The 17,850-nt window shown below is 46.5% G+C and overlaps 1 protein-coding gene and 1 long non-coding RNA gene across 6 annotated transcripts in view; one reads left to right on the forward strand and one right to left on the reverse strand.

The window, feature by feature from the left end:
- Positions 1-17,850, forward strand: part of LOC1274303 (uncharacterized) — a 64,678-nt gene that overhangs the window by 38,279 nt on the left and 8,549 nt on the right. The window contains exon 1 of one of the 5 annotated variants that reach the window (XM_061663779.1): positions 13,639-13,927. The exons of the other annotated variants lie outside the window; for them this stretch is intronic. The gene's annotated coding sequence lies outside the window, so the exon portion shown is untranslated. Of the gene's footprint in view, positions 1-13,638; positions 13,928-17,850 lie in introns of those variants that run through there. 5 annotated transcript variants of the gene reach the window in all.
- LOC133395086 (uncharacterized) lies at positions 9,994-17,830 on the reverse strand. The gene is made up of 3 exons (XR_009767198.1): positions 17,106-17,830; positions 10,143-10,284; positions 9,994-10,086 (listed from the first exon to the last, which is right to left on the reverse strand). It is a non-coding gene; the product is annotated as an uncharacterized LOC133395086 (long non-coding RNA).

The following is a 17,850-nucleotide window of genomic DNA, read 5'->3' on the forward strand; positions in this document are numbered from 1 at the left end:
CCATTCTATGATTGGTCAACATTTGTTAAATGACAATATTACCACGCAAAGCAAAGACCTTCTTCTTCCTGTCTGCACAAACAGTAGCGTAAAAAACACAAAACCGCTAGGTGAATCGTGTGGGACGACAGTGAAAGTAAGCCATCAATTTGTCTAATTGCTCCAGCAGCAGCAGCAGCAGCAGCTAGCGGCCAACAGCCGGCACGGGTAATTGAGTTTTTCCGTGACACACTGTACACGCTCACGCTTGCGCTACGAAGGAAGGGCGCCGGCCCTCAATTCGACAACCGAACGGGCTGCGAGGGACCAATCGGTGTTGAGGGAAGCACCTTCGGCGAGACTCGGTAATTTCATTCGGAAATTGAATCAATCAACCATCATCAACTCGAGCGCGGCGTGTAGTTGGCGGTTGAGCGGGAGGGAAGCAGCAAGGCTCTCGTTCAGCCGGTATACCGGCACAGAAGAGTGAAGCGAACTGTCACTCGGTTGACAGATAATCGGTTGAATTGGCCGAGTCCCGGTTGCAGCCGGGACTTTAACGGAAGCCGCCGTCTTTCAGGGGCCCGGTGACTTCGTCGAATCTCAGGTGTCGATCGAGAGTGATCTGAGTGTGGTGCCCGGCGCTGGAACAGCTGGCAACCATCGTGTGCCACTTGCTATGGAAATGGTTGTGTTGAACATTGCGCCAAAGCCTGGTGGGAATTGGGTGACGAGAGAGACGAGAACGAAGCAGATGCAATAAATCAGAGACACGAACAACGTTTTCCAATGATTGCCACTCATCACTTCATCTGCTGCCTTCTGTGAAACGGTGTCATTTGGTGATGTGTTTTATCTTGGAAAAGGCAATTCTCTCAACTGCTTGATTTCTAATAATCATTCGAATAGTAATTAATAACTTATATTGTATAAAACTGTGTTTACCAGCTTGGCTGCTTTCTGTCCCTTTTCCAATTCCAATTTCAACAAAAGCCTTTTGACCGTAACCAGGTCCAACAGATAACTCCTTCTGAAACACGTCTTTAGAAACACTCCCTTAAGTGTATTGTGTTTTCGAGAAAGAGATAAATTAAACTCATCAACGCCCCGGTCCACCTTGTGCGACCGGTTTTGGGGTGTGAATAAAACGTTCCTATAACTTTCCTTCGTCCCTGCTCCGCATTGAGTTACACTTTCACCCTTCTGCACGATTCCAGGCGCTTGACCACCTAGCCTGCCTACGCCCGACACCATCATTACCATGCTCCGAGATGTTCGCGCAGCTCTTGTCCATCGCTACCACCACACGTGGACAGATTCTAACCAACAACGTTGACCCGAATCCTCCCCATTCCATACTCCCATCCCCACATTCGCAGAGGGAAGTGTGAAAGTATCTAACCTTTCGCTGTGTCCACTGCGAAGCAAGCCTTCCGTTTCGCGATCAAAACAACATAACCCCGCACGCGCCTTGTTAACCTAAATTATTATGCAAAACATCCCCGGTGTGTACGCACGCCTTGTTTCGCCCCTTCGGAGCCCCCCTTCGAAGCGTGTTGTTTTGCTGCGAGCTGCACATTCTCAGAGGATGCTGCAGATGCCTTTACGATGCCTGTTGGCACACACTGTAGACAGGGTGGAAGGCGATGCCGGGGGATGGAATTTCATCTGCGTTGGCAGAGTGTTGGCACACGTGCACATCACTGACGCCACACCGTATGGGTCTAGCAAACGTTTACGCCCCCTCCTCCTCCGATGCGTTAAGCCCAAGCGGTTGATGACGTTGACACGGCTACTTCTGTGCTCGAGGGCTTTGCACTTCGTGCAGCGGTCGTCGCGGTGGAGTTTGTTGGGCGCATTGGACGGGTTTGAATTTGTGGGAAGTTTTGTCGTCGCCGTCCATCCTCAGGAGAGGTACAAAGTTGAGGCTAGTTTGGTGCATGTTTCGCAACCTCCCATCGAAGCTGTAGTCAAGTTGGACAGAGCATCAGCGACATTTGAAACTGGCAATTTGGAATCCTGTATCAATTCGTGTAAAGCTTACACAAAATGAATACCTGTCATAGGTATGTATTCATCGTACGTATGGGAAAGAATTTGATTTCTCGCACACACACAAAAACTGCACACATTTACCTTCATTCAAAAAATATAGTAAAATTTGAAAAAAAGTACACCTATGCATATTCAAAACATATCAACACACTCGCTCGGTCTAGATTACCTTTGGAGTCAATGTGATGGCACGATGGCACGTTAGCGTCCGATTCCTTCAACTTTTTACCTTCGCAGCTTCTTCGAAGATTACCATCCGCCGTGAGGGCACGACGCAGACAGTGCTGCAAACGGCTGCACATTAATCTTTCACCGCCATCGATCTGACCTATTGCAAATTAGCGATTGGTGTGATTCGATTGGCCGTACTCGTTCATCCCCATCAACGGTACCATGTGGCGCTGCTTGACTCGATCTCCCCCCTTCTCCCATCAGCGAATGTGTGCCGGCCAGTTTCGGACATTCGCATAGTTTTCAACGATATCTTCGAACCGACCGGTACTGCGGCCGGTCAAAACCATTCCATCGTGGGAGAGTGCACTGGATGCATGCACACTGCAGGAGACACTTGCCTTCGCGTGTGGAATTGAATTTTCGCCAATCGATCGTGCTTGGTAGAGGTACACACACACACACACACACACACCACCACCACTTACGAGGGAGGACACCGCGGTGACCTGTGGTGGATTGCGTTCGGGTGGAATGGAAGGGCTGACAAAAAAACCATTAACCTAAATTGTCTCCGACTTTGTCGAGATTTCTCATCTCTCGCGGCATTCGACTGCAGCCTCCCCCTTCCCGTCGCTCTCTCCCGCATCCTTCTAGCCGTACACCAGCCAGCCTGTATGCCCACCCGCTCTGTAATCTTTCCTGCATCGCGCGCAAGACCTGCGGGTGGATCTCTGTGCCTCGGCACCGGGCCGGGAAGGTATTATTTGTGCGCGCGCGGCTACCCTGTCCGCGTTTTGTGCGCTGTGTGCGAATAACCTGCTCTCCAATTTGCTGTGGCCCGCTTTTTTTACTCAGAAGGGCGCGCACCACACGAATGTATGTATACAGGTGTACAAAAGCAACTGCGGCTCGGCCCGAACGCGAACGACGCAAACGGCGCAGCATACATTTTGGAGACGATGCAGTGAGCTTCATGCAACCGATCATACGTTTCTGCTCTTTTCGTGTTACCTTTTTTCCCCGTTCAACGTTCGCTCGGTGGAGATGGCTTTAACATCTTGCGCACGCGCGCACGTACCGAACGCGTATGTGCGGGCGATCTAAGGGCAATCTAAGAAGTGGGCCTTTCCTCTGCCTTGCTTCTTACCGGTCGCACAGTTGCTTTAGCCGGTACAGGCAACGGTGTGTTTTGCGATTCATTAGTATGTGGTTTTGTGAAGCAATGTCGCTCTCCTTCTCACTGGAACAACCTACACAGAGTGTTGTTTGAGAGTGCGCAGAGCATTCCATTGCTTCTGAGAAGGACGCCATTGTACAGCGAGGGGCGCGAGCAGGGATCGTTCCAAGTCCAATCAGATTTATCTTCTAATGCTAGGGATAGTTGCCGTACAGACGCAAAACACGAATTATCTTGTACTGATTGTGGGCAGTGTATTATCATGTTTACATGCTACGTACGCGTATTTGTGTTGTACAAGTACTAATACTACATGTTGCAACAGTTGATCGTTCTTATCGGTGTGTAGTGCCAATTTGATAACAGAATTAAGCAAACAAATTATTGTTTCACTCGCCAGCAAACCTGCAATCAACGGCTGGTTTCAATTTTTGTTTTTTAATCTTTTGAGTAACATTGACAATTTATTCACTGAAGTGTTAAGTATTCCTATCTTTCATTGGTATCTCTAGATGCGCACGATTGTCCACGGCTAGCTTTCTGCGGTTGCAGTGCTCATAACCATGCATTACTCACTGTCGATGTAGCCAGGGTAGTCATTACCGTTTGCACCTTTGTGAGGTCATCAATTCTTCAGATCTGTGACCCACTAGGGCTAATCCAGTGGTCGTGGCGATACTTCATTCCAGCATGCTTCCTGGTTTACCACAAGTTGAGGATGTTCAATTCCACAGTTAACATCGTCTTATTACGCCTACATTGTTGCATAAAGTGCTTCAGTGCTCATCGTTGAGCTTTGATGTCGTTGCTCTTAGATTGTTCCTGGATTCAGCGAGATCTGAAGTCATAACGACGGTATAGCTTATTCAGTGGATTAGTTATAGTTTTGTCATTGGTTGCTAGAAACATCATAAAGAAGAACCCTGTAAATGGAAACAGTTTTTATTTTTCATTGAGGTAAATCGTGACATATGTATCGATTAATCAGATGACCATAATTTCATAGCATATTTAAAGCAAAGCTCTGCCGATATCACCAACATTGAGCACATTCTGATGGTAAAAGACATTGAATAAAAAAAGCTGTAAAATCTACATAATTCTCTTTGGTGTGCGTAGGAATGTCTGGCAAGCTTAACATCAGCCATACAAGCTAGTATCCTATGCTCTAGTTCCTAGACTTGTGGGACATAATCTAGAAACCTCGTATGTGGTCCAGATGTGATTCCAAGGTCAATTAGGCTAATAATCATAAATCTTAATGACGCACAAGACGTTGGACTGTATGCTGGAATGAAACAGGAAGTGAACATTTGGCATGAATGAATGAAGCAAAAACACACAGACGCAAACGAACGTCGTTAAACATGTTGGCTGGAAATTAAATTAAACGACCAACGTAGCACAACGTGTTTCGGGTTAATTCGCCAATCTGCGCGATACAAATCTACTTACGAAGCTGGTGAGTGTTTTGCCTCTTTCGAGAGAGTCTGTTCTGAACGTTTGCCTAAATATTGCCCAAGCCATGGGAAATGAAGCATGGCTTAAGCAAACGACGGTCCGGAGAGAAGACCTCACATCAAAACAAAAACATATATTATCGTCTAATGCGAGGTTACAAATTCTCACGGGGTAGGAGGAGGTACGTTGATTTTTGCTTCACCCTAGGCGGCAGTACATTTGCAACGGTCTGCTGTGAATAATTGCTCCATCCTCATCAAGAGCAGTGTAACTGGAGAAGATGGAGATTTCCTTCTCGTAGGAACAGTGGCCCTTATTTTGGCCCCGGATTGTTGGGCCACATATCCGGGCCACCCTCGTGAGAAGAGTGATGGCTCCCGCGATGAATGAAGTGATCCGAAACGGACAACCGGTTCAGTGGAGAGTTCAACGGCCATCCGAATGCATTGGTCCAAGGCACTGCCCCGCAGGTAGGACCGCCACCTGCGTACATACATTAAACCGATCATCTACATCGGTCGCGCTAGCATGCCTGTGTGCTAGGCAAATTGTGTCACCTGTAGAGCGGCTGAGTCAACGGTAAGACATCTTCTGTGGAAAAACAGCAACCGCCCGGAGGACAACAGGCTAGGTCGTGACTTTGGTTTTTGCATGGAATTCCTCGCACGGGTTACGGGTCGGTGCCATGCGGCTACCACCTACAGACCTATTTTAGCACATGCACGTCCTAATGTTACTTTGCACAGCGTACCAAAGTCTTTGACCTTACCAGCATCCCCTTCTCATTTTTTTCTGGTACCATTTCAATCCATTCAAGTGGACTGTGGCGTTGATAATTTTTTATCTTCCATCGATGTTGACCTCTAATGCTTTTGGTTACTTTTTTCTGTTCCTCTCTTTTAACTTCACATTCTGCCACAAGGTTATATGCGAAAGACATGACTTCCTTCCCCACAAAGTGCCATGAAATCGAATGTTGATCGATAGCCTTTTTCTACCAGAACTACCTGGCGCCTTTCTCGGCGTAATCCGTTCCAAATCGCGCACCACCAATGCGGCACAACAATATGCATTAAAAAAGTGTGATCGATCGATTGATCGATACGATTGAAGTGGTGGCCCCTCATGCTCAGGAGTGGCTTGGTGGGAACCTTTGAAACATCGCCCGGGGCGATGATTACCGTGAGTTGTGGATTTGAAGATTGAAAGTTTTGACACCTTCTATCTGAGTGGTGCAAACTGAGTCGTTCTTTTTTCACGCGTCACGCTGTACATGCATTATATTTAGTTCAGTCGCATTTCAATCGTTCATGAGTGTGATAAATTGACTTCTGATAGTGCAACGCAAGTATGGCGGTGGAATTGAGCCGTTCAACGGTATCTTTATTGCAACCCCACCTTGAAGCGATTTAAGCTGATCCGAATGCCACGAATGTCAGTCAGTTTTATTAAGCCGGCAGAGAATGTAAAATCTAGCGACCTAAACAATACCATAAACATCCATTTATGCCAATTGACATCAATACGGGGGCGAACGTGCAGTGGAAGGCTAACGTTGAAGGCTGGCTGCACACAAGCGAACCACCAACACCACCAGCACCGGCAGCAGGCAGCTCTTTTGAAGGGCCTCGGGGTGCTCGTGAAATTGCCCCCTTTACTTCTGGTTGCTGCACTGAACCTGTGCACAGTCAGGTTTAATCAGCTGCTGGTTTATTTACCTGTGTGTGTGTATTTAGCTTTGTGCCACCTTTTATCTCGCTATTATTGTGCAAACGGATGCGGTTGTGTTGCTTTCCAGCCCGTTTTGAACTAGAACTCTAGAAGCTGCTTTCTTGGGTGCATGTTGCCACTAAAATGCTTGGTTGCATATAAATCTGTCCAGACGGGGTTATTGTTATGTCAGGCGGTTTTCCTGCTGCACATTCTTCAGCAAAATAAAACTATTTTCGCCTACCAAAACAACTTTGCTCGGTGCAGCGCATGCACAGGGACCCCGTGCCTACACTAGGTCCAGGGACCCTGACTCTATCTATGAAGCTGTGTGCCCGAAGCTATAGTGCGAGTATAAGGGGGTTGCGATTTCTCCTTGCGAGCGCATATAGACACCATTCATTCCCCACGCCCCGAAGCAACATAAGCAACATAAGCCTGGGCATGCGGGTTCTCCAAACTGGGCGGTCGCATTCCATTCCGGCACCGTTCGAAATCCAATCCAGAGGCACTCTCTCGCACACGGGGAGAAGGCTTTGACTATTGATCATCATCGGCAGGCCGGGACACTCGGGAGCAAGAGGCACACACCAGCGCACCATCCATTCAGCCTCCTCATGCCGGGCGGGGGCACGTCTTCTCTCCAAGCAAGGAATGTCGAATGCTGCCTTAAACGATCGGTCCGCGATCGTTCATGCGAAATTCATTTCCCTTTTTTCCCGTTTCCCGTCCACTCGCTCTCGCTCTCTCTCTCTCTCTCTCTCTCTCTCTCTGTCTCTCTACTACCATATCGTTTATCTCGCTCCCTATCGACGAAGGGGCAATGGCACTGTCGTCACGAACGATCGGGTTCGAGAGTGGTTGGTTGGTGCCCCTCGCGTCCCTGACTTTGTCGAGGCCACGATAGCTCGAAAATCATATGTGTGGCTGGTGTGCGCTTCTAACCTACTTTTGCTCGATTCCTCGATGGGAAGCCGCACGGCAAGAAAGAGAAAATGGAAAGGGAGGAGGGGGAGGCAGACGGGTAAAGAAGGGCTAAGAAGCGATATGGGACACGTAGCACCGGCGTGTGGGGTGTGTTCTGCTCGGAATCATCATCATATCCCCCCTTTCGTAAAAGTCTAGTGCCCGAAAAATTCGACTCAAACCGGTTCGGGAGAAAACTTTGACCGGGGAGATTCCTTTCCTGGCGTTGCGCTCGACCCCGCCGTCTCCTTCTGCGCACTTTGGAGGTCACTTTAGACACTTCCATCATTTTGAAAGCTTTGGAAAGAACACTAAACTCCTCCCTAGGTCAGCCGTGGATTGGAGGCAAGTAGGAAACGGGAAGCGATAAAGCATTTATCATCATCAGTCGGTATTTGGGGTAGGTGGCTGTTACAAATGAACCTCATTCTTTCCTTTTTTTACTTATGCATTAGGTGTCGCATCATAGCGAATGGAAAATTCAATGAGATGAATTTCCCGAACAGGGCACGCGAATGGAAAACACTACGATACGATACCTGAAAAACGTAGTTGAAAGAACAACTATGTTCGAAGGTACACTTTACAGCTGTACAAAAGCCGTCTCAGTGTGGTGATTACCGATTCTTAGCTGCAAAGATCGCTACATGCTACAGCTGCAGGTGTACCAGGAGAGGTAATATGCTCTCCGTTCTCTTGGCTTTCTAACTCGCCGGGCACTAATAGGCGTCTAGACGTAACCTAGAATCAAGTGGATCTAGAGCACACAGCAGCAGCGGCACGATACATAACGTGCAGCCGGGCGATGGCGCGCGGTTCGTGGAGCAGGTTAATTTTCGGTTTCGATTGTCGTCTTAACCGCCCTGCCGGAGCTGCAATGCACTACTACCGTTTGAGGCCATTTAGCGGCAGTTTCGGGACCGATAGAGGTCTTGCATTTGCCACAAAAGCCCCCTTGGCGGCATCGGGAGTGTATCTAGCTGCTGGCAGGTTGTCAATTTCCAACCACACTGATCATGTCACGTTGATAAATGAACGCAGGTAATTACTACGGGACAGGTTTTTTGTGGGTTTTGTAGAGCGGAAAAGGGTTGTTCCAGTTCATCTCTCGTCGCTTGCTGGTTTTTGTTTCATTTGCTGTGATGAGGCCAAGTTGCAGGAATAATTTCAGCGCTAATGGGACTAATAAATCTTGAAAAATAGATAAATGTTTGATTTGATGTTATTACGCGTACAGCGAAGAGGTATGTGTGTATTGTCAGTATTTGTCTCAGCATTTGTGCGATGACATCTCACTTAATTATAGATAAAACACATCACATGTACATACATTATCTTGTGTGGTTGATCCAATATGGTTGCGTTTATGACTATTAAAGATCCCGCTACATCTCTAAACAATAGCGTATCATTAAAGGAAAATGTGGCCTTCATCGTACTACTACTTCTAAAAACAATCCAGCCCATGTCTTGGCGAGGTTTTCGCCTATTTCAGCTTTAATCTATTTCAATTGATTGGGATTTTTTTTTCATTTTGCCCGCTTGATAAATACACAATAAAACCCTTCACAATTAGCGATGATTCTCTTTTATATCTGGTTAACAAAACCTCGGAAGAAAGCGAGGTCAGATAACCTTGGGGTCCACGCCGAATAGTTTCATCGCGCCATCATCTTCCCAAGGAACGGTTGTCTGTTGCATTGGTTATAACATTCCTTCTCTTAACTGTATTGCCCTTCAACATTGATGTCCTAATCCGTGACCTTTTTCCATGATCAGCTCCTTAAGTGTGATCAATTTCAACAAGTGGTGGATAAAAAAACAGTGAAGAATTTCAACAAGTAGAGTGGACATTAAATGAAACAGGCGGGCATGTTGCTCAGATTGTATGCTAGAAGCTGCAGTTATTTTCACAGGATGATATAAATTCAGCATAAAAAACACACCGTCGTCGTACGCGAAATTGGGTGTGAATCAAATGCATCACCTCCTTGGCCGCTCGGTACTGTTATTCTTAATACAATTTCAAATGCAAAACTCCATAGCTCCAATCTCACGTACTATAAAGAGCCACATTTCCCCTCCAAATGGATGGTGGCATAGAAACAGGGCCAATTGTAAAGTCGTAAGAAATGAACAACCAACTTCAGAGCAGGGAGGGGGCCGCGCCAATTTGAATACATGGAATCTACGGACCGCTAGCACACGGTACTCTAACGGACGTACGACTGACCTTTCCCTATACCTTCCCCCAATGATTGGTGATGGGAGGATTTGTGTTGCTCGTTACCACTGGCAAACACACACCTCGTAAATAAAATCTCTTTCACATGCCACGGGCCAGAGCGCCCTCAGGAGTGGATAGATGAAGAATGATTCCCCGCGGGACGCGTGGTACGGCGGTGCGCGCCATGATAACAAGCATTCCAAGAAGCGAACGATTATTTTTCTCTCACATCCCCATCCAGCAGCAGCAGCAGCAGCAGCACGCGCAACGTTCATATGTGCAGAAAGGACGATCGTCGTAATGAAGTATACACGGAACACGGTGGTAAGAGTTTGTTCTGCAAAATGGGCTTAGCTATAATTACAACCGGCAACTACCGGTTGCATCCCTCACCAAAACTCCCCCATTGTGTTGTCGCATGGCTTCCGGGGGAAGGTTGTTACTAACACCGGACAACATGATGCTTCTGTGTGATGCAGTTCTCTGTCGCTGGTAACAACCCGAGAATGTTGAGCACGAAGAAGAGTTTCGCTCCCTGTGAAAGAAGCATAGAATTAGCTACCGTAGATAGAACTCCTACGGGTACAGTAGCATGGGATGAGCCCAGTTGGGCGTCACTGCTGCATCCATGATGATTCTTGACACTGGCCTGCTGATACGTGATAAACACTGCTACAATGCTACCTGTTTGTTTGATGACTTATTTGCGCGCGACTTTGACGTTTATCGGTGTTGTGAAACCCTCAATCTCACAAAATAGATGCCCTCAGTTACTTCAATTCCGTGAGACAGAAGAGGTAACTTCATTACCGGGTCGATGGATTTTATGTCGAAAATCCTCGGATGATTAGTGAGTCATTGGGGGCAAATATTTGATCAAACCTGTAACGCCGGTCTCGTAGTACAGTCGTCAATTCGTACGACTTAACAACATGCCCGTCATGGGTTCAATCTCCAAATAGACCGTGCCGCCATACGTAGGACTGACTATCCTGCTATGGGGGGAAATCAATTAGTCACTGAAAGCCAAGCCCATAAGTGGTACAGGCAGGCCTTGACCGACAACGGTTGTTGAGCCAAAGAAGAAGAAGAAGAAGTAATCAAACAGAAGTGAGCAAATGCTGCAAAACCCGGTCGCTAAAGGGTGTCATCTAGTTAGTTAACGCAATTTGTCACTGCTTCCCACGGCAATTGATGGCATCTGACCACTGGTAGTGGCAGGTTCTGCCCTTCCCTTGTTTATCTGCTCATCGGATCTGAACCATAATTAGGCGCACATTATGCAGCTTGAATTTGGCACAGATACCGCCGCCGCTACTGCATCTCAACTCCGCTACTGACCCAGTGAGGCATCTCTGCTTCAGTTTCTAATGCATTCAGTGACACTCTTTCGGTACGGATGCCTTGATGAAAAGCCGACCAGGTGAAGAAAAAAGTATCTCCGATTAATCATCGGAACAACTTCAGCAGCCGCCGTAGTGGCGAACTTGTGGATCTGATGGGAAAATGAAAGATGATTAATTAAGCCAACTGCAGCTGCGTTCGACCAAACGGGCGCGTTGGTGTCCGCGGAAACACGCCGACAATGTCGCAGCAAGTGGAAAATAATGAATATGAAAGATGGACCGACGTAAATCATGGTTGGCCCAGTTCTGCCAACCGGGCTTCCCGATGCAGAAGATGGCGAAACCCCAACAATCCGACGCTGCTTGAGGACAAGCGCCATTCACGTTCATCCAGTGGAAGTCAGCGCAATCTGCTGTTTGGCAAGTTCCATCAGCTGATTGAGTGATCTCTTGGGGCGATTCTTCAATTAGCCATTGGTTTTATTGTTCAATCAACGTCACTAATTGCGTACGCCATGGCGTTATGTTTGGGTGCTTCACCTGAAGATGTGGATTCCTCTGTCAAAATATGTCACTGTGCCGAAAGTGGCATTGCACTTTAGTGCCTTTTTTCTCGATTTCAAGAAGTAACGAGGCAAGGTTGCTTTATGTCTTACTCCACTCTGTCGAGTGGTGATTTATTCGCATTAGAGTGCGTCCCCGCCAATGTTCGGATTAAGCCAACAACAAACAAAAAAGTCAACGAACGGATGACAGCATGGTCGTCGCGTTTCTGTTTTGGCGATCACCATCAGCAACAACAAGGTTGGCTCTGTTTTACGACTCTCCTCCACAGCGGTGTGTCCTTGTTGGCAAGAACTTGACTCGATTCGCGCGTTCAGACTACAAATACGGGACAGATTTAGCAACGGAAGGGAATGGTCAATGGCGCGCGCGCGCGTGCTCTATTGCAATTCTAATTAATTGCTTCGATTCACTTGCGCGAAAGTAAACAGACGACAACATGTGCGATGTCCACAGGCCACAGCAAGGAAGAGGGGAACGTTCGGCGAGATATGAAGTGAAAAAGCAAACGATAAACAGCTCTTTGCTCTTCGGGTTATCTTTTCATGGGCACACACGGAGCTAATGTCTGGAGCACTCTAGAAACCACTCAGGAACAAATGAAGTTAGCCTGCTCTCTTTCTCTCACGAGAAGTGGCTTGTGCCGGTTGGACGGGGTAGTTGTTTGTTTGGATGTGGCGCAATTAACATTCCGATGCCGTTGCCTCCTCCGCAAAATCAAAAGCAAACACCAAATCGGAGCGCGAAGATAGCGCGCAACCACACAGACACACGCGTACCCAACACAATGTGACCACGCATTCGAGTGGTGTGGAACAGGTTTGTAGAGCTTTTTCCACGGGGGAAGGATCACTTGAGATTAAGCGAAGGTATGTATTGCCTCTACTTTCAGCAGTTGAGCTATCCTAAAGCCATTTCTCGATCCCCTTTTTGTGTGCTGGCAAAACAATATATTGTTCGTTGTTATTTGTTTAGTCGGTTTACGAAAGATATAATATATCTAAACACTCCATATGATGTTCACTCCAGCATATACTCTTTCATATCATTCACTTGGGGAGCGATTGCCGTCGCAACAAGTGTCACATGTATGCCGCCCAATTCATTGGAGAAGCTATGCAAGGCTGGACGGAGGTTTTTGGACACCCTGCTGACCAGCCTTGAACTTGGGCGGTGGGAAGGAAGGAGAGTCGTTATTTTTAGACATCTTCCACCCTCCCAAAGCTGCCGGTATAGGCCGTCGCAGGAAGAGCTCAGTGGTGAAAAAACCTGAAACGACACCAATTCCAACCGAAACTGTTTTGGGAGAGACGCCCTCCACTTGTGCCGAGATTTGAGAACCGGCTGTCGCGACACGGTGGACAAACTTTCGACAAAAATCCAGTTGCCAAAAGTGGCAACCTGTCCTAGCAGGTTCTGGTAGCAGCAGGGTGTGTTCCATTGGATCGATGTTGGACTGTGTATATGGAATGTGATATCTCTGATCGCTTGCTGCCTTGCAGGAATATTTTGGGAGTTATTTTTAGGGAATTAAAATGTGTGTATATTTGCACGGAAGTTATTTAAAATAATTTAAAGATATTACGAGTAAGATCGTGTACAAAAATTGTTCTACTTAAAATGATTATAACCTAACGAATGTGCATGACTTCAGCTACATGCTGTTAGTGGTATAGCTAGGCACTAATTATGATTTAACGACGATCCTTATACAGAAAAGTAGAACACCACAATGCTTCAAGTATGGTGTGATGATCTATAGGCTATAAAACGTCGCCATAAAGCTGAGTTCTTTTTCAATAAACGATACCCTGCGTAGGATTAGCCATCAAGAGGTATGATAAAGCTGAATTCTTGTCAGCATGTTTGATCGTAGACACTTGACATTCTGTGTCGAGTGATAATACAAGGCAAGCATACAGACACGCTTGAAAACTTCACCTTATGTGGGGGATTTTTTAAGCAATAACTAGTTTACCATCGTACAGCGTTGGAGGAAGATCGACAGGTTTGAAACGCAAAGCCATTTCTGCGGGAGGACAGTCAGTATCACAAGCGCTCTAATTGTAATTCGCATCGAGTCGGTTGAAATGGAAATTGAAAAGCAACTATTACCGCCTCACTGCGTCTGTTCGTTACATCGTTACGCGCAATCGGATGCAACGACTTACGCACTACGCCTTGTTTGTTCCCATCCAGCGAACGTGCATCTCATGGTTGATCGTTTTGCTGCCTGTGCAGAGTGATTGACAACCCTTTATGAAGAAGGTAATAGCAAAACAACAGCCAATGCGGAAAGGAAGTCGATGAATCGAATATTCCAAAAACGTATGTCGAGCACAGCGAACAAACCGTGGAAGATGTCAACAGCTTTGAGTTCGAGGGGAAGGATGTCTAATGACAGGTCTGTGTGGTCGGTGGAATGCACGATTAGATCGGCACGGTGTCAGCCTATCCGCATTCGTGATCATCCTAATGTTTTTGGTGAATCCATCATACGCGATTGTCTTGGATTCACAACAGTGTTGTGAAGCTCGTGAAGCTATTCGCAAACTAATAATACTTTCTCTGCTTCGCTACAGTTGACAGTGTTCTTTCAATAGCATCCCGCACCAGGAACTTGTTTTGTAAACTGATCTCACTTAATCCACCTGGGGTGTGGAGTGTCTAATAATCGATCTCATGACTATTTGGGCGCTTCTTCAAGTGTCGGCTTTACGAGATTGGTTGAGATCATCATGCTTTGACACCTTGGGTAAACCTTCAATTTTACGTACCAACCTTCAGAAATCGTGGTCTGCTCTGTTCGCAAACAACTCGGAACCACACCGTGCGCTCGTGCGTTTTTTTTGTTGTTGAATGGGGCAAGTAACGATCCAAAGTTGACGCTGATGAGCGGTGCTAAATGGCGAAATTGAATTAACCACTCGGATAAGCAGAACTCACTCCTTGCCGTAAAGCCGGCAACCGGTACTACACTGCTGGAAGATGCAAATTTGATTTGAAGGTTGTCAAGTAAGAGTTCCGATTCGTCTCGATCCGTTCCTAGCGCGCGCTGAATGGCGAAACTGATTGATGCTTGAGATTTGTTAGACTTCTTCAAACCGCCCATTGGGTCCGCCTTGTTTAGGATGGTCATTCAACAAAGTCTGTGTTCATTCAAAATCGCGCGTTTTCTATGCACGTTTGTGCCTGCTCAAGTAAATAATTTTCTCTATTCGAACAAATTGTGTTGAAAAATGCTTTGAACGTGTCCGCTGGGAAGAGAGCACGAACCCCGAGGATTAAATGAGTGTTAAATGGTTTGCACATAAAACACAAAATGCACCTGAACACCATGCAAAGAATCCATTCGTCGATTAGGTACAGTGTTTTGGCGCATCAGTCTCAACTGCCTCCGTAACGAGATCTATTGAGCTTGAAATTAAGTGTATTGTGTGTGTGTCTTTATCGTGTTCGGAAAGTACACTACGATACACTGTGAACGCTTCCAAGTCCAAGTACACGAGCGCCGCATCCATTGTATGCAAAGTGAATCGAAAACGAAACTTGTGGCTCTCAAACCACCACTTTGCATGTTGCCCCCTCATTATCACACGCACATGAAAAGCCTCGTTGTTAGCTAGCTAGCACATGATGATGGTACAAGTTCACATTTTACAGCTCGAGAATTTTAGATGCACGGGAAAACCGCAGTACACCGTTAGATCAACCGGCCGCCGATAGAGATTGTTTAGCTAGATGTATCGTCTGATCAAAAGCATTTCCCTTGGCCCCTCGGAAGGACGGTGTGCGAACTGCCTGCCCAGGGGAGTGTTGCGAAGGCACGATCGCTGTATGCACCGGTTATTCACAAGTGCACACTAACACATTACACCAATGCAACCGGAAACCAGACTGTGGAGGCGACCATCATCTTCCGGTATGCTTAATCACTATCATCAGTGACCTTTCGGAAGGTTGGGTGCAAGATTTCTTCTTTGACGTGAAAGCATGATCTTGTTACACACGTCTACATACCATTCTTCACGGGGTGTTGTTGTTGATTTGTTGGATTTTGTATAGAGTTGGTTTTTCTCACAACCAACGATCATCAATTCTATGCGCATGAACGCCAGAAAACCAGGGTGATCGTAATTGGTGGTCGACGTTTTTTTATTTTTATTATCTTTCTGTTCAATGATCGCCATTCCAAAAGTACATAGATTTGTCAGTTGCATTTATGAAACTCTAATCTGTTATTAAATTCTTCGACACTATTATCAATAAAATCAATTTAAAAAAAAAAAACTCTTCAATCGTCAAATGATCATGTTGAACAACATATGAACCAATATTTTTGTTCATCTTTCAAAAATGATGAATGGACAAACAACTAAATGCAATCTCACGGATACGTTCGTCACGAAAATCCAAAGATTACAAGCCGTAAGCAAACAAACAGTGATTGGCGACGATTATTGTAGACTAATCGATTAAACGGTCAGCGGTTCGGGCCGAGTGGACGATCACCACAATCCAACCTTCCTAGGAGCGTACAGACGCACGTCCCTTCAAGCGAATTTTGCTTGATGTTCGTCAACGAGTCTTTCACCAATCTCTACCCATCATCGACCATTCCAAAATGTGTTCATCGACAATGGCGTAATCCACGCGGCCGTGTGTACTGATGGTGATTACGACGCAAGTAATCTTACCGACAATGGGGTGTCCCCATCGTCAGTTTGCTTGTTATTGTCGTTGTGTTGATGAGATAATTTAAGTCACGGTGTGCAGCTAGAAAAGGAGAGAAATGTCGTTTGGTGCTTACAAGGGCACTGCGCGTATCTAGCCGGCGTTATTACACCAAATAGAACAATTCTAATTGAACTGCTTGAACCACACGGTCACATGAAGTGCTCTCATGGCTCTGACACTTGCTGCTGCTCGTTACGATAGATTTGTGATTGTTGTAGCTAATGAAAGCTAACGATTTATATCATTCCCGTTCACCGAGATCATCGTTCTCGGATGGTCCCGGAATCAGAGCGAAAGTAAGTTTACGGATGCTTTCGGACGAATAAAAAAGTTTCGATCTTTTCCAACGTCGACAGTCTGGGTAATTGTTCTCACCATTATCTCACCCAGCTCAATGGAAGCACAATTGATGAGCCATGGCTAATGATAATGATCTCACCGGTAAATGCAGTCAATCCCCACAGTCTCCGGATCTGTGTTGCGCCCTCTCCACTTGGTGTGGCGGGACAGTAGTGTTTTAGTCGTTGCACATCTCCAGCAGGGTGCTCCGGGCGGGAACGAACGGCCAGGTTGAAACGGCTGCATTTCAATCAAAGCTAATTATCGTACAACAATCGAACGCTCTTGACGCCCCCCTTGTGCTACCGTGCGGCGCACAAACTATATGCAATGCAACGCTCCCTCTCGGCGATGATGATTGTATCCTTACCTTGAGGTCAGAGTGTTGCAGTACTTGCCGCTGGCAGGAATGAAGTTCGGTGAATACTAAAGTGCGATTTTCATCGCGCTTCGTTCAAAGTTAGTGAAGATGATTATAGTTTCTAGCTGATGTATGCGCGAAGGGTTGTTGTGTTAGGGTTAGAAGCAAGATAAAAAAAATATTACACTGCTTGAAATGACCTTCATGTAATTTCTTCTTAAACAAAAATGTGTTGTAAAGAGCTTGGATTAATCAAAATATGTGACACAAACGTTTACACAAAAAACATGTTAATTATTAATTTGATTGACCTAAACGATAACAAACGATGACTATGGTATAGCTTGCGGACGTGCAGTTACACAGAATCTGTCGGCTCTCCATAGTAGCGTCGATGTAATAACACTTCAAGCAGTCCACAAAATCGTACCTTGCACTGCGATTTATTATCTCTCGGACGCGGCTATCTGCTGTGACATGGGAAGCTTCCCCATATCTCACATTGGCGACCACTATGTACTGTCCGCGGCCAGTACCTGTAGCTTTCCAGCTGCGGAAAAGGCTGTATCAACACACTGGCAACACGTCTCCCTTGCACACAAAACCGCGTCCGTGTGTTTGTGCGCGCGGTGGGGGCCCTATTACTGCGGCGGTCTCGCTTAGAGAAGCTCACGTTATCATCGCCGTCATCATCATCAATGATCACGAGATACCACTACCACCCCCAATCGGTACGCCCCGCAGTAATACTCAC

This window comes from Anopheles gambiae, chromosome 2, assembly GCF_943734735.2.
Source record: "Anopheles gambiae chromosome 2, idAnoGambNW_F1_1, whole genome shotgun sequence".
NCBI classification, from domain to species: domain Eukaryota; kingdom Metazoa; phylum Arthropoda; class Insecta; order Diptera; family Culicidae; genus Anopheles; species Anopheles gambiae.